A 12,196-nucleotide genomic window follows, 5' to 3' on the forward strand; every position below is an offset into this window, starting at 1 on the left:
TACATATATATATATATATATATATACACACACACACACATGTCTTAATTAGATTATCCAGAGAATAGTGCTCAACACATTTTCCATATAGGAGGCCACGGGGAAGACTATGTCTCCCGGCTGGCCTGGGAACGCCTCGGGATCTCCCTGGAAGAGCTAGACGAAGTGGCTGGGGAGAGGGAAGTCTGGGCTTCCCTGTTTAGGCTGCTACCCCCGCGACCCGACCTCGGATAAGCGGAAGAAGATGGATGGATATATATATATATTAGGGGTGTGGGAAAAAATTGATTCGAATACGTTGTGTGATTCAGAATCGATTCTCATTTTTAAAAACATCGATTTTTTTCTTTAATTAAAAAAAACATTGTTTTTTTTTTAATCAATCCAACAAACCAATACACAGCAATACCATAACAATACAATCCAATTCCAAAACCAAAGCTGAGCCAGCAACACTCAGAACTGCAATAAACAGAACAATTGAGAGGAGACACAAACACCACACAGAACAAACCAAAAGTAGTGAAACAAAAATGAATATTATCAACAACAGTATCAATCTAAGTTATAATTTCAGCATAGAAGTGATTAAAAATCCCTCATTGACATTATCATTAGACATTTATAAAAATAAAAAAGAACAATAGTGTCAGAGTGGCTTACACTTGCATGGCATCTCATAAGCTGGACAACACACTGTGTCCAATGTTTTCACAAAGATAAAATAAGTTATATTTTTGGTTTGTTTAATAGTTCAAACAAATTTACATTATTGCAATCAGTTGATAAAACATTGTCCTTTACAATTATAAAAGCTTTTTTTTTTTTCTTAAATCTACTACTCTGCTAGCATGTCAGCAGACTGGGGTAGATCCTGCTGAAATCTATGTATTGAATCAATACACAATCCTTTTCAATAGGAAAAATATCGTTTTTGAATCGAATCGAAAAAAATTGATATATTATGGAATCGTGACCCCAAGAATCGATATTGAATCGAATCGTGGGACACCCAAAGATTCACAGCCCTAATATATATATATATATATGTATGTATATATATATATATATATATATGTATATATGTATATAAAATATACAATTGGTTCATGAATGAGTATATCCCTTTGGCCACCGTGTTCGATGGAGAAGTGTGATCTACAAAACGTGCAGGCAGCATACACCTTCCCCTTCCAGCTGTCCTGGATGAAATGAAATAATTTTTTACCAATCATTTTAGAACTTGCAAGCGTACTTCTTCTCCTTACTCGCCATGTCTTTTCTTCGTTCTTCTGCTTCGTCTCTGTTATGTTTTTTGGACATTACTATTTGCTTTAGTTTTGAAGCAATGCATGATGGGAATCCGGATTGTTGTGTGTCAGTGTATTAATGTGCCGGCTGGAATAAACACACGCTGAGAAATAGCTCTGTGGCTGCCTACTTTATGGGTTATAGATAAACCTATGGATAATGGAGACGTATATAATTGTCTCCTTTTCGGGTGAGAGAGGACGCTGAAGGCAGTGCCTTTTAGTCACGCCCACAATATTGTTGTCCGGGTGGAAATTGGAAGAAATCGGGGAGAATGGTTGCTCGGGAGATTTTCGGGAGGGGCACTGAAATTGGGCAGTCTCCTAGGAAAATCGGGAGGGTTGGCAAGTATGTATTCAAGTATTTATTTTCTTTTTGACGGGACAAAAAAAAATTGTTTGGGAAGTGTAATTTTGGATAATATTTAATTTAAAAGGTATCCATCCATCCATTTTCTACTGCTTATTCCCTTTAGGGTCGCGGGGGGCGCTGGTGCCTATCTCAGCTACAATCGGGCGGAAGGCGCAGTACACCCTGGACAAGTCGCCACCTCAGGTTTAAAAGGTAAATATTTTGTATTTTTTTTCTGTCAAGATGTAAAACACAAATACATTTAGTAAGAAATGACGGAATATTTTACTAAAATAGGCCACATAAAATGATGTGGCAGGCCAGATCTGGCCCCCGGGCCTTGAGTTTGACACCTGTGTACGATATCAACAATGCCTGAGTGGCCAGACAGGAGTGATTAAAACAAAAAACTAAAAAATTTTTTTTTGATTTTTCCCAATCGATTAGGAATTGTGACAAATAAGTATTGAGTTGTTATTTTGACAGCCCTATTAGATAGGTTTTATATCAAGGTTGTGGGCATCTTCTCCAACACCGCATTCCTCTTTGGAGGCCTTCAGGGACATTGCGGGAGAAAATGGAGAGAGAGAAAAGACAACCATTTTCCAAAAAGCTCTTGGTAGATGAAGAATTAAAATTCCGGTCTGTCTTCCCCCTGATTGATTTATTAATTAATACAGAGGCCTTGTTAACATGCACAGTAATGTGACTACATTATTAAACAAAGAGAATTGTTTCACATTCTGGAATGTGTGTGTGTGTGTGTGTGTGTGTGTGTGTGTGTGTGTGTGTGTGTGTGTGTGTGTGTGTGTGTGTGTGTGTGTGTGTGCGCGCGCGCGCGCGTTCTTGTATTTCCACCCTTCTTGAGACATTAACGAGGAAAAGTAGCTTCCATACGGAAAACCATCGCATCTAATAGAGAATGTCTCATTTGCACCCTCTGGTGGTGGCATCTATTAAAATGAGGGTGGTCCCAAAAATGAGGGATTTTTCAAATTGACTGTGTGTCGCTTTTAAAAGTGCTCCCCCTCTGGTCAACATATGAAACAACTAGTGTGTGTAAGAAATTTAAATACGCCCCCTTTGGCCAAAATTAATAAATAATATATATGTATATAGAGACATACTTTAATGACTTGAAGTTAATAATGAAGATTAAAAAACAATTACAACATTTAAACATTTTTTTTTTAATTAAAAGGCACTAAAAGCAGTCTTTTTCACACAATGTGTTGACTTTTTTTTAAATAAAATTGGGAACAATTTCTCATATTGTTTCTGTTTCTGTAATAGTGTAATATTTTCCTTGTAAAAGCATTACCTTTTTATGTAACTATTAATTTTTCATGCAAAATGGTGACGTTTGTCATATAAAATTCTGACTTTTATCACAATGTTGCCAATTTTTTGCTGTTCTTGTAAAATAGAGACATTTTTTCATTTAAATTATGACCTTCGTCATAATTTTTGCCAAGTAAAATTCTGATTATTATCATAATATTGCCAACAGTTTAAAGTTTTCTTATACAATTGTGACTTATGTTCAGGTAAAATTACGACTCGTTTCACAAAATTGCCAAAATGTTAAACTTTTCTTGTAAAATTGCGACTGTAATTGAGTAAAATTCCAACTTTCATCATAATATTGCACGAATGTTCAGTTTTTCTTTTAAAAATTTGACTTGTGTTGAGTAAAATAACGACTTTTGTTTAAATACTGCCAAAATCCTGCGTTTTTCTTGTGAAATTGTGACCTTTTTTCCTGGGAAATTCCAACTCATTTTTCAAAATAAGCTTTTTTATATTTGCATAGTACGTGTACTGTATACTATTAATGTTGTACATACACAAAGGGTGGTCCTGAAGAGGTAGGCATTTTTCAGTGGTCTCAAGAAGGTAAGAATTACAAGAATGTGTGTGTGTTTGTGTGTTCAACAGTCTTGTTGTTTTCTTGGAGGCCAGATGTTGGTGTTAACTATTGAAGCTTTCATTCTCTGTCGTTTTTAAGAGCCGTGCTGTCCTCTGGGGAGAGACACATCTGCCCTGCAAGACTGGCAGTGGTGTGCTGCAGAGAGGTCACGGACAACTTGCCCAAACTTGCTGTGCACGGAACTTTTGAGGTAGCGTGTCCTGTTTCTATCCCTTGCTGTTCTAGTACGGTCCAGTGTGAACATTCTGAACCCTGATGTGCACCAAACAAACGACCTGGGTCCACTTATAAGTTAAATTACTCGAGTTCAATTGTGAGCGTTACACGGACTCAAGACATAGACCAGGGATTGAATGACAAGAGAAGGTTTAGGTATCCATGTGTGCAATGTTAACTAAAAAAAAAACCATTTATTGATGTTGTACTTGTTTTATACAGACAGACTTAATCTGACCCCAGAGCTTTCCTCCATAAGATCTTATCTTTGTCCATGTGATGTCAGAAAAAACAAAAAATTGAGCAGTTTGGTCACAATACCCATCAATATCTTGGGAGGAGAAAAGGTGAGGCCTTTAATCCCAGGAACACCAAAACTACCGTCAAGCATGGTGGCAATAGTATTATGCTCTGGGCCTGTTTTGCTGCCAATGGAACTGGTGCTCTAAAGGGGACAATGAAAAAAGAGGATTACCTCCAAATACTTCAAGACAAGCTAAAATCATCAGCCCGGAGGTTGGGTCTTGGGAGCAGTTGGGTGGTCCAACAGGACAATGACCCCAAACACACATCAAAAGTGGTAAAGGGATGTCTAAATCAGGCTAGAAGGAAGGTTTTAGAATGGCATTCCCAAAGTCCTGACTCAAACGTGTGGACAATGCTGAAGAAACAAGTCCGTGTCAGAAATCGGAATCAGAATCAGAAATACTTTATTAATCCCCAAATGGGAAATTAGGATTTTCAGCACAATCCCATTCAAAAGCAGACAAACATGACAGGGAGACAGAACAGGATCGCTGACGGGTCTGCCAACTTCCGGCACCCCTTACAAAAATGGTGAGAAACAGGGATGAAGGGGGGAGGGTAAGAAAAAAAAAATAAAAAATCAGTCAATGCCTAGAACCCTGGAGCTGTAACGTGTAGATACATAACATGTGGTCGACCCTACATTCACATGTGGCGGCCCTAGATTCACATGTGGCGGCCTTAAATTCACATGTGGCGGCCTTATATTCACATGTGGCGGCCTTAAATTCACATGTAGCGGCCTTAAATTCACATGTGGCGGCCTTAGATTCACATGTGGCGGCCTTAAATTCACATGTGGCGGCCTTATATTCACATGTGGCGGCCCTAGATTCACATGTGGCGGCCTTAAATTCACATGTGGCGGCCTTAAATTCACATGTGGCGGCCTTAAATTCACATGTGGCGGCCTTATATTCACATGTGGCGGCCCTAGATTCACATGTGGCGGCCTTAAATTCACATGTGGCGGCCTTAGATTCACATGTGGCGGCCTTAAATTCACATGTGGCGGCCTTATATTCACATGTGGCGGCCCTAGATTCACATGTGGCGGCCTTAGATTCACATGTCTCGGCCTTAAATTCACATGTGGCGGCCTTAAATTCACATGTGGCGGCCTTATATTCACATGTGGCGGCCCTAGATTCACATGTGGCGGCCCTAGATTCACATGTCTCGGCCTTAAATTCACATGTGGCGGCCTTAAATTCACATGTTGCGGCCTTAAATTCACATGTGGCGGCCTTATATTCACATGTGGCGGCCCTAGATTCACATGTGGCGGCCCTAGATTCACATGTGGCGGCCTTAGATTCACATGTCTCGGCCTTAAATTCACATGTGGCGGCCTTAAATTCACATGTGGCGGCCTTATATTCACATGTGGCGGCCCTAGATTCACATGTGGCGGCCCTAGATTCACATGTGGCGGCCTTAAATTCACATGTGGCGGCCCTAGATTCACATGTGGCGGCCTTAAATTCACATGTGGCGGCCCTAGATTCACATGTGGCGGCCTTAAATTCACATGTGGCGGCCTTAAATTCACATGTGGCGGCCTTAGATTCACATGTCTCGGCCTTAAATTCACATGTGGCGGCCTTAAATTCACATGTGGCGGCCTTATATTCACATGTGGCGGCCCTAGATTCACATGTGGCGGCCCTAGATTCACATGTGGCGGCCTTAAATTCACATGTGGCGGCCCTAGATTCACATGTGGCGGCCTTAAATTCACATGTGGCGGCCCTAGATTCACATGTGGCGGCCCTAGATTCACATGTGGCGGCCTTAAATTCACATGTGGCGGCCTTAAATTCACATGTGGCGGCCTTAGATTCACATGTCTCGGCCTTAAATTCACATGTGGCGGCCTTAAATTCACATGTGGCGGCCTTATATTCACATGTGGCGGCCCTAGATTCACATGTGGCGGCCTTAAATTCACATGTGGCGGCCTTAAATTCACATGTGGCGGCCCTAGATTCACATGTGGCGGCCTTAAATTCACATGTGGCGGCCCTAGATTCACATGTTGCGGCCTTAAATTCACATGTGACAGCCCTAGATTCACATGTGGCGGCCTTAAATTCACATGTGGCGGCCTTAAATTCACATGTGGCGGCCTTAGATTCACATGTCTCGGCCTTAAATTCACATGTGGCGGCCTTAAATTCACATGTTGCGGCCTTAAATTCACATGTGGCGGCCTTAAATTCACATGTGGCGGCCTTAAATTCACATGTGGCGGCCTTAAATTCACATGTGGCGGCCTTAAATTCACATGTGGCGGCCTTAAATTCACATGTGGCGGCCTTAAATTCACATGTGGCGGCCTTAAATTCACATGTGGCGGCCCTAGATTCACATGTGGCGGCCCTAGATTCACATGTGGCGGCCCTAGATTCACATGTGGCGGCCCTAGATTCACATGTGGCGGCCTTAGATTCACATGTTGCGGCCCTAGATTCACATGTGGCGGCCTTAAATTCACATGTGGCGGCCTTAAATTCACATGTTGTGTCAGCCTTAAATTCACATGTTGTGCCGGCCTTAAATTCACATGTTGTGGCGGCCTCAAATTCACATGTGGCGGCCTTAAATTCACATGTGGCGGCCTTAAATTCACATGTGGCGGCCCTAGATTCACATGTGGCGGCCCTAGATTCACATGTGGCGGCCTTAAATTCACATGTGGCGGCCCTAGATTCACATGTGGCGGCCCTAGATTCACATGTGGCGGCCCTAGATTCACATGTGGCGGCCCTAGATTCACATGTTGCGGCCCTAGATTCACATGTGGCGGCCTTAAATTCACATGTTGTGTCAGCCTTAAATTCACATGTGGCGGCCTCAAATTCACATGTGGCGGCCTTAAATTCACATGTGGCGGCCTTAAATTCACATGTGGCGGCCCTAGATTCACATGTGGCGGCCCTAGATTCACATGTGGCGGCCCTAGATTCACATGTGGCGGCCTTAAATTCACATGTGGCGGCCTTAAATTCACATGTGGCGGCCCTAGATTCACATGTGGCGGCCCTAGATTCACATGTGGCGGCCCTAGATTCACATGTGGCGGCCTTAAATTCACATGTGGCGACCTTAAATTCACATGTGGCGGCCCTAGATTCACATGTGGCGGCCTTAAATTCACATGTTGTGTCAGCCTTAAATTCACATGTTGTGTCAGCCTTAAATTCACATGTTGTGGCGGCCTTAAATTCACATGTGACGGCCTCAAATTCACATGTGGCGGCCTTAAATTCACATGTGGCGGCCTTAAATTCACATGTGGCGGCCTTAAATTCACATGTGGCGGCCTTAAATTCACATGTGGCGGCCCTAGATTCACATGTTGCGGCCTTAAATTCACATGTTGTGTCGGCCTTAAATTCACATGTTGTGGCGGCTTTAAATTCACATGTTGGTGCGGCCCTAGATTCACATATGGCGGCCTTAAATTCACATGTTGTGGCGGCCTTAAATTCACATGTTGTGGCGGCCTTAAATTCACATGTGGCGGCCTTAAATTCACATGTGGCGGCCTTAAATTCACATGTGGCGGCCCTAGATTCACATGTGGCGGCCTTAAATTCACATGTGGCGGCCTTAAATTCACATGTGGCGGCCTTAAATTCACATGTGGCGGCCTTAAATTCACATGTGGCGGCCTTAAATTCACATGTGGCGGCCCTAGATTCACATGTGGCGGCCTTAAATTCACATGTTGTGTCGGCCTTAAATTCACATGTTGTGGCGGCCTTAAATTCACATGTTGGTTGCGGCCCTTGATTCACATGTGGCGGCCTTAAATTCACATGTGGCGGCCTTAAATTCACATGTGGCGGCCTTAAATTCACATGTGGCGGCCTTAAATTCACATGTGGCGGCCTTAAATTCACATGTGACTGCCTCAAATTCACATGTGGCGGCCTCAAATTCACATGTTGCGGCCTTAAATTCACATGTGGCGGCCTTAAATTCACATGTGGCGGCCTTAAATTCACATGTGGCGGCCTTAAATTCACATGTGGCGGCCCTAGATTCACATGTGGCGGCCCTAGATTCACATGTGGCGGCCCTAGATTCACATGTGGCGGCCCTAGATTCACATGTGGCGGCCTTAAATTCACATGTTGTGGCGGCCTTAAATTCACATGTTGTGGCGGCCTTAAATTCACATGTTGTGGCGGCCTTAAATTCACATGTTGTGGCGGCCTTAAATTCACATGTTGTGGCGGCCTTAAATTCACATGTGACTGCCTCAAATTCACATGTGGCGGCCTCAAATTCACATGTGGCGGCCTTAAATTCACATGTGGCGGCCTTAAATTCACATGTGGCGGCCTTAAATTCACAGGTGGCGCCCCTAGATTCACATTTGGCGGCCCTGAATTCACATTTGGCGGCCCTGAATTCACATGTGGCGGCCCTAAATTCACATGTGGCGTTCCTAAGTTTTACATTTGCCGGCCCTAAATTCACATGTGGCGGCCTTAAATTCACGTGTGGTGGCCCTAAATTCACATGTGGCGTTCCTAAGTTTTACATTTGGCGGTCCTAAATTCACATGTGGCGGCCTTAAATTCACGTGTGGTGGCCCTAAATTCACAGTCTAGTACCCGCATTCTCTTATTATGCAGCCACGCCGTTGTACCACGTGGCTTGGCATTGTCTTGCTGAAATAAGAAGGGGCATCCAAGATGACGTTGCTTGGATAGAAACATGTTGCTCCAAAACCTGTATGTACCCCCATACCATCACAGATAATGGCTTTTAAACTTTGCGCCTATAACAATCCAGATGGTTTGTTTCCTTTGTCCATGTTCACAGTTTCCAAAAACAATTTGAAATGTGGACTCGTCAGACCACGGAACATTTTTCCACTTTGCATCAGTCCATCTTAGATGAGCACGGGCCCAGCGAAGCCGGCGGCGTTTCTGGGTGTTGTTGATAAATGGCTTTTGCGTTGCATAGTAGAGTTTTAACTTTCGCTTACGGATGTAGCGACCAACTGTAGTTACTGAGAGTGGTTTTCTGAAGTGTTCCTGAGCCCTTACGGTGATATCCTTTACACACTGATGTCGCTTTTTGATGCACTACCGCCTGAGGGATAGAAGGTCCGTAATATCATCACTCAAGTGAGGTGATTTCTCCAGATTCTCTGAACCTTTTGAAATGATGGTGAAATCCCTAAATTCCTCGCAATAGCTGGTTGAGAAATGTTGTTCTTAAACTGTTGGACAATTTGCTCATGCATTTGTTGACAAAGTGGTGACTCTCGCCCCGTCCTTGTTTGTGAATGACTGAGCATTTCATGGGAGCTGCTTTTATAGCCAATCACGGCAACCGCCTGTTCCCAATTAGCCCGTTCACCGGTGGGATTTTCCAAATAAGCGTTTGATGAGCAGTTGTCAATTTTCTCAGTTTTTTTGCCACTTGTGCCAGCTTTTTTGAAACATGTTGCAGGCGTCAAATTCCAAATTAGCTAATATTCGCAAAAAATAACAACGTTTTCCAGTTGGAACGTTAAATATCTTGTCTTTGCAGTCTATTCAATTGAATATAAGTTGAACATTATTTACAAATCATTATATTCTGTTTTTATTTACCTTTTACACAATGTGCCAACTTCACTGGTTTTGGGGTTTGTATTTAGTTTTTGTTCAGTAAAAAAGATGGCCAACAAAAAAATTGAACCCACCACAAAGTGTCACCGCAAAACCACACAGAACAAAAGGAATTTGCCGCCCCCAAAATATCCCCAACTGTTATAATACGATACATTTCTTTACAAACTAGTTACCGCGTTACATGATTTTTTTTTTTGTGTGTGTGTGGCATCATTGTTCTACTGTCTAAACCAGGGGTCACCAACGCGGTGCCTGCAGGCACCAGGTCGCCCGTAAGGACCAGATGAGTCGCCCAGTGGCCTGTTCTAAAAATAGCTCAAATAGCAGCACTTACCAGTGAGCTGCCTCTATTATTATTATTTTTTTAATTGTATTTATTTACTAGCCAGCTGGTCTCACTTTGCTCGACATTGTTAATTCTAAGAGGGACAAAACTCAAATAGAATTTGAAAATCAAATTCACTTTTTTAAATAAATACATTTATTTTTTTTACTTTGCTTCTTATAACTTTCAGAAAGACAATTTTATAGAAAAAATTCAACCTTAAAAATTATTTTAGGATTTTTAAACAAATATACCTTTTTACCTTTTAAATTCCTTCCTCTTCTTTCCTGACAATTTAAAGCAATGTTCAAGTCAATTTTTTTTATATTAAAACATAATAAATACATTTTAATTTAATTCTTCATTTTAGCTTCTGTTTTTTCGACGAAGAATATTTGTGAAATATTTCTTCATGATTAAAATTAAAAAAAACAATCCTGCAAATCTAGAAAATCTGTAGAATCAAATTGAAATCTTATTACTATATGAGCTATATTTTGTTCTGGAAAATCCAGAAGAAATAATGATTTGCCTTTTTTAGAAATATAGCTTGGTCCAATTTGTTATATATTCTAAGAAAGTGCAAATAGGATTTTAAACTATTAAAACATGTCATCAAAATTCTAAAGTTAATCTTAATCAGAAAAATTATTTTTAGATTTTTTTCAAAAAGATTCGAATTAGCTAGTTTTTCTCTTCTATTTTTCAGTTGAATTTTGAATTTTAAAGAGTCAAAATTGAAGATAAACTATGTTTCAAAGTTTCATTTTCATCTTTTTCTTGTTTTCTCCTCTTTTAAACTGTTCAATTAAAGTCCTACTGAAAGCCACACAGTCTGATAGTTTATATATCAATGATGAAATATTAACATTGCAACACATGCCAATACAGCCTTTTTACTTTACTAAATTACAATTTTAAATTTCCCGGGAGTTTCATCTTGAAAACGTCGTGTAATGATGACGTGTACGCAAGACGTCACGGGTTTTTAGGAAGTATGAGCGCTGCGCACACACACAGCTAAAAGTCGTCTGCTTTAACGGCATAATTATACAGTTTCTTGGACATCTGTGTTGCTGAATCTTTTGCAATTTGTTCAATTAATAATGGAGAACTCACAGTAGAACAATGGAGTTGGGAAGCTTTAGCCTTTAGCCACACAAACACACGGTGATTCCTTGTTTAAAATTCCTGGAGGTGAAACTTTCCTATGGATCAAGAGAACATGGATCCCGACCACATGTCAACCAGCAGGTTTCGGTGAGAAAATTGTGGTTAAAAAGTCAGTTCTTACCGGAGAAAAGCTGAGCTTGTGCATTCCATAGCTGCCTTCGACTCCCCTGAGACACTGCGCAACAAGACACCCTTGGAAACACCCTTCCGACTATCAGGTACTATTAAACTCACTAAAACACTAGCAACACAATAGAAAGATAATGGATTTCCCAGAATTATCCTAGTAAATGTTTCTAAAAACATCGGAATCCGTCCCAATGCAATCGCGTTGTTTTTTTTTAACTTTTTTTTTTCTAGTCTGTCTCTATCAATATCCTCAAACACAAATCTTTCATTCTCGCTCAAATTAATGGGGAAATTGTCGTTTTCTCGGTCCGAATAGCTCTTTTTGTTGGAGGCTCCCATTAAAAACAATGTGAATATGTGAGGAGCCATCTAACATGTGACGTCATCGTCTGCGACTTCCGGTAGAAGCAGGGCTTTTCTCTTAGCACCGAAAGTTGCGAACTTTATCGTGGATGTTCTCTACTAAATCCTTTCAGCAAAAATATGGCAATATGGCCAAATGATGAAGTATGACACATAGAATGGACCTGCTATCCCCGTTTAAATAAAAACATCTCATTTCAGTAGGCCTTAAAGTGTTTTTTTCATTTATTCTCTACAAAAAACCTTCCGTAGAAGGAAATAAAATTGTCTGACAGAATGACAGACAGAAATACCCTTTTTTTTTTTATATTTATCTGTTTCTATATATATTTATTGTGAGAAATAATTAAGATGAGTGTTTCCACAAGATAAATATCAGAGTTAAAGGTAAATTGAGCAAATTGGCTATTTCTGGCAATTTATTGAAGTGTGTATCAAACTGGTAGCCCTTGG

The 12,196-nt window shown here is 41.0% G+C and overlaps 1 protein-coding gene across 1 annotated transcript in view; it reads left to right on the plus strand.

Annotated features, from left to right (window-relative positions):
* LOC133555287 (copine-9-like) overlaps positions 1 to 12,196 on the plus strand; it is a 271,759-nt gene that overhangs the window by 833 nt on the left and 258,730 nt on the right. The window contains exons 2-3 of the mRNA XM_061904929.1: positions 1,787 to 1,875; positions 3,671 to 3,782. The gene's annotated coding sequence lies outside the window, so the exon portion shown is untranslated. The remainder of the gene's footprint in view (positions 1 to 1,786; positions 1,876 to 3,670; positions 3,783 to 12,196) is intronic.

The sequence above is a fragment of the Nerophis ophidion genome, linkage group LG06 (genome assembly GCF_033978795.1).
Source record: "Nerophis ophidion isolate RoL-2023_Sa linkage group LG06, RoL_Noph_v1.0, whole genome shotgun sequence".
Lineage (NCBI taxonomy): Eukaryota > Metazoa > Chordata > Actinopteri > Syngnathiformes > Syngnathidae > Nerophis > Nerophis ophidion.